Source organism: Pinus tabuliformis, chromosome 5_2, assembly GCF_031772625.1.
Source record: "Pinus tabuliformis cultivar Carrire ecotype Pingquan chromosome 5_2, CPIR1, whole genome shotgun sequence".
Classification (NCBI taxonomy): Eukaryota; Viridiplantae; Streptophyta; class Pinopsida; order Pinales; family Pinaceae; genus Pinus; species Pinus tabuliformis.
Genome location: NC_142306.1, coordinates 415,896,645 through 415,904,704, shown reverse-complemented (window position 1 = coordinate 415,904,704; position 8,060 = coordinate 415,896,645).

The following is an 8,060-nucleotide window of genomic DNA, read 5'->3' as shown; positions in this document are numbered from 1 at the left end:
ACTCCACCTCTAAGTTCTGCACACAACCACCTCAAAACTGCACCTTGTTCGACCTACACCTGACTCCCGGTAAAACTGCACACTTCACAAGAGGAGCGCATGAGATATGCGCACTCCTCTTTTCTGCGCCTTCCTTTACCCCTTGTCCAATGCGTAGAAAGAAATGCGAGCTGCTTGAGTGATGATCTCCAAATGAGCTCTGCATCCACTAATATATACGCAAGCTACCATAAGGTAAGGGTGTGTACAGCCTTAAGGCTGACCCCCTAAAACATGTCATAACGCCCATACAACACCAAAGTGTATGTCGGCCTTTGCCATAGTGCAAAGCCTTTCCAACCAAGGTATAAACCTTTCGCTCCATCCATTATTTCGCTAAGTGTCGTGTGTGCTCTATGTATCGTCGCATGTGTCCGGAGGTTCGTCGCACTTCGTCGCATAAGGAGCACCCGCCTGTCGCATGTCCGCCCGCTCGTCGCACCGATGTGCGCCCGCCGTGCCCGCGCGCCCGTCGCTCGTCTGCCCGAGTTGCGAAGACCTTACATCCTCCTCCACCTGAAATCATTGTCGTCCTCGACAACATACCATCTCGGTAGCTCTCCACCAAGATCATCATCAACCATGATGTAAACTCCTCCACATAAGGCAACCATCCTTGCAACATATGTAGAATCCCATCTCCATCATGTTCCATCTTAGTAACCAACTATCACCAAGATCACCATACCAATGTATGTCATATATCAGATGTCCATGATCATTGACCACCTTGTCACAATCTCTTCATGTTACTCTCCACCATGGAAGGTTGATCCCTCCAATTCATGCTACATGTCCACCGCAACAATGTGTCAAACTCCATCATGTCATCACCACCATGTGCAAAGCTGCCCATGATATGTCAACAAGTGCTAACACACCTCAACCATGTGCCAACATCTCATCTCAACAATATGTCATATATCGGAAGTCATCTCAATCCATGATTGCTGACCTCTTGTCTTCATCATGTGTCCCCATGTGAACTGCTGCCATGATACTCCAACATAATGCCAACACATCTCTGCACACTGTCGACCCCCATGTCTGAACTAGTTGGGTAGCTAATCCAACTATCACGCCCAAACAATGAGAATGCACATCCTCATGTCACCATCAGTCGTTCCTCAAAGCATCCCGTCACATCCTGAACTCGATCAAGAATCCATCCATATAAGTAAACCATGCTCAGGTCCATGAAGTAGTCCTCATCTCAACTGCAACATGTCATCCATGATGTTTGGTGTCAATGTGCTACACGAAGTCAGCCACATCTATTCCAACATCATCCATATGTGTGCCTCCTCCATATGAAGAGACCATCTCATCAAACTCCAACTCTCGGTATGCCACATCCAAGTCCATGAAGATACCTCCATCACATTTGCAATGTGTCAACTCTCAAGTCTCCATAGAAACAAGTATACACCTGCCTCATCTATCCATGAGTGAAGTCCCTAAAAGTCACAACAACCTCATGTCATCATGAGCTCCATAAGTCATCCCCAACCAACACTCTAGCAAGCATACAGGTCTCGGCCCAAGGGTCCCTGCAAGATGCCTCAGCTCTCCATGTAGTAGGAATGCTCCATAGTCTGCTCACAACTCCATCCAAATCCATGGTCTTGTTGCACAAGAGTGTACAACCTCTCCATAGGCTCATAAGTAATAAGTCTCCATGTCACATCAGCAAGTCCATATGCACAACATCCCTGCCTTGGCACTTCTCATTGGATGTCCATGACACCTCTACAAGTGCTCTCACATAATGTCCTTGCATAAGACTACCATGCTCCATGTTTCCAACCTGATGTCCATGACTAAGTTGCCCATGTAGTCCAACCAAGTAGACTCATCACAACCATCGGTCATCCTCATCCAAGCTGCAATCTTCGGTTTAGTGAACTCGGTCACCTAACCATATAAGTCCCTTCCATCATAGCTCCCCCCCACTGAAGGTTCCACCAAGACTATCTCTTGGTCTTGGCCATGAGAAGTCCACCCAAGCATCATCAAATGTGTGCCCTCTTCAACCTGTCCATGAGTCATGCCGGGCACTTAGCCAAAGTGGCTAAAGCATGACCTATCCTCCACAACGATCATCATGTTCCTCCCTTGTCACGGGCCCTTGCACCTTTCATCACAAGGTCACAAGAAACTCCAACAAGTCCTGCAACAATCAGCAATCCTTGCTTCTCCATACAAGGTCTCATCATCCATGGTAAGATCCTCCCTAGCATTGGCAAACTGGCTTTGCCCTTCCCTACATATATTCCATCCACCAAATGCCCAAATGAAACACAAGTATCAATACTTACTTCATCATCATGAGGCTCCTCCTCATTCATCCATGTCCACAAACTGCACGATCCTGGTCCAACTTGATCAATCTCAAGTTCATCCTTCATCATGGTCATGTCTGCAACATCTTCAATCATCATCACTTCTTCTTCCTTGATAGCACAATCTGCAACTTCTCCTTGCTCCATTGTCCAACCAAGTTGAAGAAGCTCTCCTTCAACATTCTTCTCCAAGACTTCAAGTTCTTTTCGGATCCGGGGCTTCTCTTCCTTCAACCTTTTCAACCTGTATAAGGTAAGCAAGAGCCTACCTTCACCTTCTCCCAAACTTGCCATGGCTTGCACTTCGTCTTCCCCGGTTCATACTTCGTTTGGTCCACAGACGCCCAAACCGTGTGTACCTGCCCACACGCAGTCCCACTTGTCTATCTGACAAGTGCCCAAATCGTATGACCAGCACGTAGTACCGCCTGCCCAACTCTATGATACTCAGTTTCAACCTTCACCAGCTTCACCAAGTTCCTTGCAACCATGAACCAGCCCTTGTTCACTTTGTGTGAAATGGCTTCCTTCACCTGCAAGTACCCTTGTCACTGTCACGAGCAACCTTGCTCAAATATCAACTGTCAAGTTTCCAAGTGTACCCACACTTGCTTCATCCAGCTTCCTGCAAGACTTCTCCAAGTCTTCAGACTAGCTCTGATACCAACTTCACTTCGGTGAAGTTGTGTAGCAGCTTCAATATCCGGATCAGCTGCTCCGATACCAACTGTCACACCCCCAAGCCTACGGTGGTCTTTCAACCGTGCCGGTGAGGTGCGGCACCACCGAACACTTTATTTTTAACAATACTCGTGCACATGGACTATGCCTAATTCACTTGTCCTTAGTTTGTGTTTCGCAACCAAGTAAAATGCATTATCCTTTATACTTAATGAAGCCCATACTCATTCATTATCCATATGTAATTAACCAAGAACATCAACAATTGCAAACAGGTATAAAGGGAGGGGCAACTCCCGAACAGTCTGCCCAACAATAATATATTATAACAGTTCTTCAATAATACATCATCAAGTATACTTGGCAAAACTCCAAGTCTATACTTAGAATAATTTACAACCAAGGCATAGACAGCCTTTACAATACATGTGCCAACCTCATACGGTAGGAGGGTGCTCACCCGAGACACCAAGAACTCCACCTCTAAGTTCTGCACACAACCACCTCAAAACCGCACCTTGTTCGACCTACACCTGACTCCCGGTAAAACTGTGCACTTCACAAGAGGAGCGCATGAGATATGCGCACTCCTCTTTTCTGTGCCTTCCTTTACCCCTTGTCCAATGCATAGAAGAATGCGAGCTGCTTGAGTGATGATGCTCCAAATGAGCTCTGCGTCCACCAATATATACGCAAGCTGCCATAAGGTAAGGGTGTGTCCAGCCTTAAGGCCGACCCCCTAAAACATGTCATAACGCCCATACAACACCAAAGTGTATGTCGGCCTTTGCCATCGTGCAAAGCCTTTCCAACCAAGGTATAAACCTTTCGCTCCATTCATTATTTCGCTAAGTGTCGTGCGCTCTCATGTGTATCGTCGCACTTTATCGTCGCATATGTTTCGGAGGTTCGTCGCACTTCGTCGCATAAGGAGCGCCCGCCCGTCGCATGTCCGCCCGCTCGTCGCACCGATGTGCGCCCGCCGTGCCCGCGCGCCCGTCGCTCGTCTGCCCGAGTTGCGAAGACCTTACTTACTAGCTCTCACTCTATACTCATGTAAGCGAGAGGGATCACATTGGATCCTTAGAGTATAATGATCCCCTGGTTAATGTACTTGAATCTCTTTCTCCCATTGAATAAGAGAAATATGGCGCAATCCAATCCAACCCCTAATGAATATGAAAACTTAACTTTCTAGTATTTTCAAAGAGGACATTGTCATTAGAAAATGTCAAGATAAATAGACTTAGCCACTGTAAATTTCAAGTAACTTTGTGGAATGAGGACTAAATTCCACAGTATGGGAAAAAGGGGTAAAAAGTGGGGGGAAATTAAAATTGCTCTTTTAAATCATTCTATTGTAGTGCCACATGCACTAAAAATGCAACAAATAGACAAAATATCTATAGGCATGGAATAATGAGTGGATCCCAACAATACCTATGGATCTCTATACCATAAGGTAGTAATATGAAAACATAGAAAATAATAACCAAAAACCCAAATCATGATAAATCAAATGAGACCTGCTTTGTAAAATGACAAAGACTTTAAGAAAAAACCTCATGGGTATAACTTTTCATAGGCATATTAAAAGCTCTCTGAAAACCTAGATCTCCAACTTTAAGTAAGCCTTTCCTATGGTCCACCAATATATTCTATGGCTTTAATTCCCTGGAAAAAATCAAGCCTAATTGAAGTCTAATACTAAAGATGCCATGTATCTATCTTTATCTTAGTAATTTTAACCCACACAACCTCATAGCTTCATATGTTTAAATTGCTAGAAAATGGTTCCAAATATGTGCTATAATGGTGTTAATAAATGCCAGAGGGATTTTGAAACTATAATTTGAATATATATCAAGCATCACCTGTGCATAACTCCATGGCTATGAAAATGAGATACTACTTTGAATAGTTGATACATGAAGCTTTGTACACCAATAAAAGGCATGCAAAAATGAGAGCCCTTTGATAGACTAATTCTAGAGATTTACTTTTAAACTTCTAGCATATTTGACTACAAATGTGCACTAGAAGAAACCAGAAAATCATTCAGTTCAATAAATCTAATAATATGATTTATTACTACAATTCAATGGCTTCTGATTGAAAGGAAAAATGTTAGAAATAAATCTAATGTAAACAAATGGGTCTTTTGTTTGTTAAAATAGGAATGCTAAAAATATAGTTAAAACTTCAAAAGTATACAGAAAAAAGAAACAAACCATGACAGTAAGCCAAAAATGACTGCCCAGAAATTGGTTGTCGGTTAATGGGATTCTAACTATTGACTCCTTCCATTGACATTGATTAAAAGATCTCCAATGACATTCCAACACAAACCATAACCTTTTCCATAAAGCCTCGATATTCGCCAATATGTCATTGAGAATAATAATTTATGCAACAATCCTCAAGAAAATTAACATTAATTTAAGTCTAATACTAAAATACCATGTATCTATCTTTATCTTAGTAATTTGAACCCACACAACCTCATAGCTTCATATGTTTAAATTGCTAGAAAATGGTTCCAAATATGTGCTATAATGGTGTAAATAAATTCGAGAATGATGTTGAAACTATAATTTGAGTATATCTCAAGTATCACCTGTGCATAACTCCATGGCTATGAAAATGAGCTACTACTTTTCACATTCAATACATGCAAGCTCTGTCTTAGCATTTAGTGGTCCAAGCTCAATTAATGCTTTGCAACATGGCTCTTGGTGCAATCCCCCACAGCTATTTGTCGAGGTCTGAATTTACAGTATTTCTTTGAGATCAATGTTAATGTCACTGTCTTCCATAAATACATTTATATGTTTATGAAAACTACAGGAAATACTTAACTCATTTGGTGATTTGCATAATGTTGTATTTCCACCAGATAATATCAAGTCTTCTATCAAGGGAGGTAATGGAAGTATAAATAGGACACCTAGTGAACAAATGGTACAAAGGAACAAGAGGCCAGTGAAACTAAGTCCTTTCGATCTTCAAACTAGAAATTTTGTTTTCGTAAAAATATTTTACATGAAACATAGGAGCTTTACTATTAAATCAACTCATGTATTTGTATTTCACCATATTGGCATGAATTTGGCCAACAGATAACCCAATAGAGTCTTGATTTGCATTGCTGAAATTGTGTCAATACAACTCACTTGCATTATGTTATAGATCAAGAGACTAGTTATGCTCTTCTACTGGCCTAAAATACAATGGCAGGGTGTCAGCACATATGATTATATTGTAGCAATGAGGGAGCAAGAGCAACAAAATATGGATGAAGGAATGTAGAGTCCTCAAATGTCACATGCAAGCTCCGTCTCATCATTTAGTGGTCCAAGCTCAATTAATGCTTTGCAACATGGCTCTTGGTGCAATCCCCCAGAAATATTTTCCGAGGTCTAAATTTACAATATTTCTTTGAGATCAATGTTAATATCACTATCTTCCATAAATACATTTATATGTTTTTGAAAACTACAAGAAATATTTAACTCATTTGGTGATTTGCATAATGCTTTATTTCCACTAGATAATATCAAGTCTTCTATCAACGGAGGTAATGGAAGTATAAATAGGGCACCTAGTGAACGAATGGTACAAAGGAACGAGGGGCCAATGACCCTAGTTCGTATGAATGCTAAAGAGGTTTCAAGGGTAGCTGCCCAAGCGAGAAAGAAGTCCAAAGTTCTGTGTCCCATATCCAAACAAGAAGGTATGATAGTGATAGAGACAGACAGTAGCCTGGAAAGCAACAATAGAGATCTAAGCATAGAAATAAAGTATCTAGATGACAATAAGAGACAAATTTACAAACGTGGTAGGACACAATATTCCATTAACAATTTCCCTTTTGCAAGATCTTTGAAGTCAACTAAAGTCTTCTGAATCTGTGAATAAGTCAAATTTCAATGGCAATGACGATCTTATGGATATCAACTAGCCAATTATGGAGGGCTCTGTTGGATTGGCTCCTCTACAGTTAGAGGCATGCAGTGCATTCAGATCTAGCCTGGTAATGTCTACTAGTGGGTTGATACCATCATCAGCTGAAAGCAGTCTTGCTTCACCTAATCTTCAACATTTCAGGGAATCAATATCAAGCAAGAAATACATATCAACACTTTCAACAACTCCTTCATGCATTATTACTAAAGGTCCTAAGCTCCAAAGGTCTACCAACGATGGGTATGAAGCATCTGGAGGGGAAAGTGTCGATGATAGTGACCGATCCTCAACAAGATTCCACAAACCACCATGGAATAAACTTCTTTTCAATTTTTCTTATATGGAAAAAAAAGAACTGCTAATCCATTACCCTACCACACAAGTTTGATGCCATACAGTGCAAGTAAACTAAAAACATCAGGTCAGACAACAGAGCGAAGAATGCAAGCAATCACTAGGAAATGTGTAATGAGAGATATTGGTAAGGGATGTTGAAACTATATTTTGAATATATCTCAAGCATCACATGTGCATAACTCCATGGCTATGAAAATGAGCTACTGCTTTGCACAGTTGATACATGAAGCTCTGTACACCAAAAAAAGGCATGCAGGAATGAGAGCCCTTTCATTGATAGACTACCAATACAATGCAATATTGAGAATGAACATTGAAAGCATAGACAGACTGAGTGAAAAAAACACCTGAATAATTTTCGGTGGTAAATGAACAACATTGACATTGTCTCGATACGAGTCTATGAATTTCTTAAGGTCTGTGTCGAAGTACTCAAATATGAGGAAAAGAAGCGGTTTTCCATTCTTGACCACATGCTCCACAGAAAGCAACCTGAAAATTCCAGTCCAAGTGTTTACAGCTAGACCCTTTCTAACTCTTGAAGTAGAAAGCAGGGCAACCACATCGATTGTGTGTTGTCTTTCAAGAGCTTCAAGCTTATATTTCCATCCTTGTCTCTCTCCTTCGCAAGGTTGAAAGCCGAAAATTGGATATTTTGGTTAACAGTACCTGAAG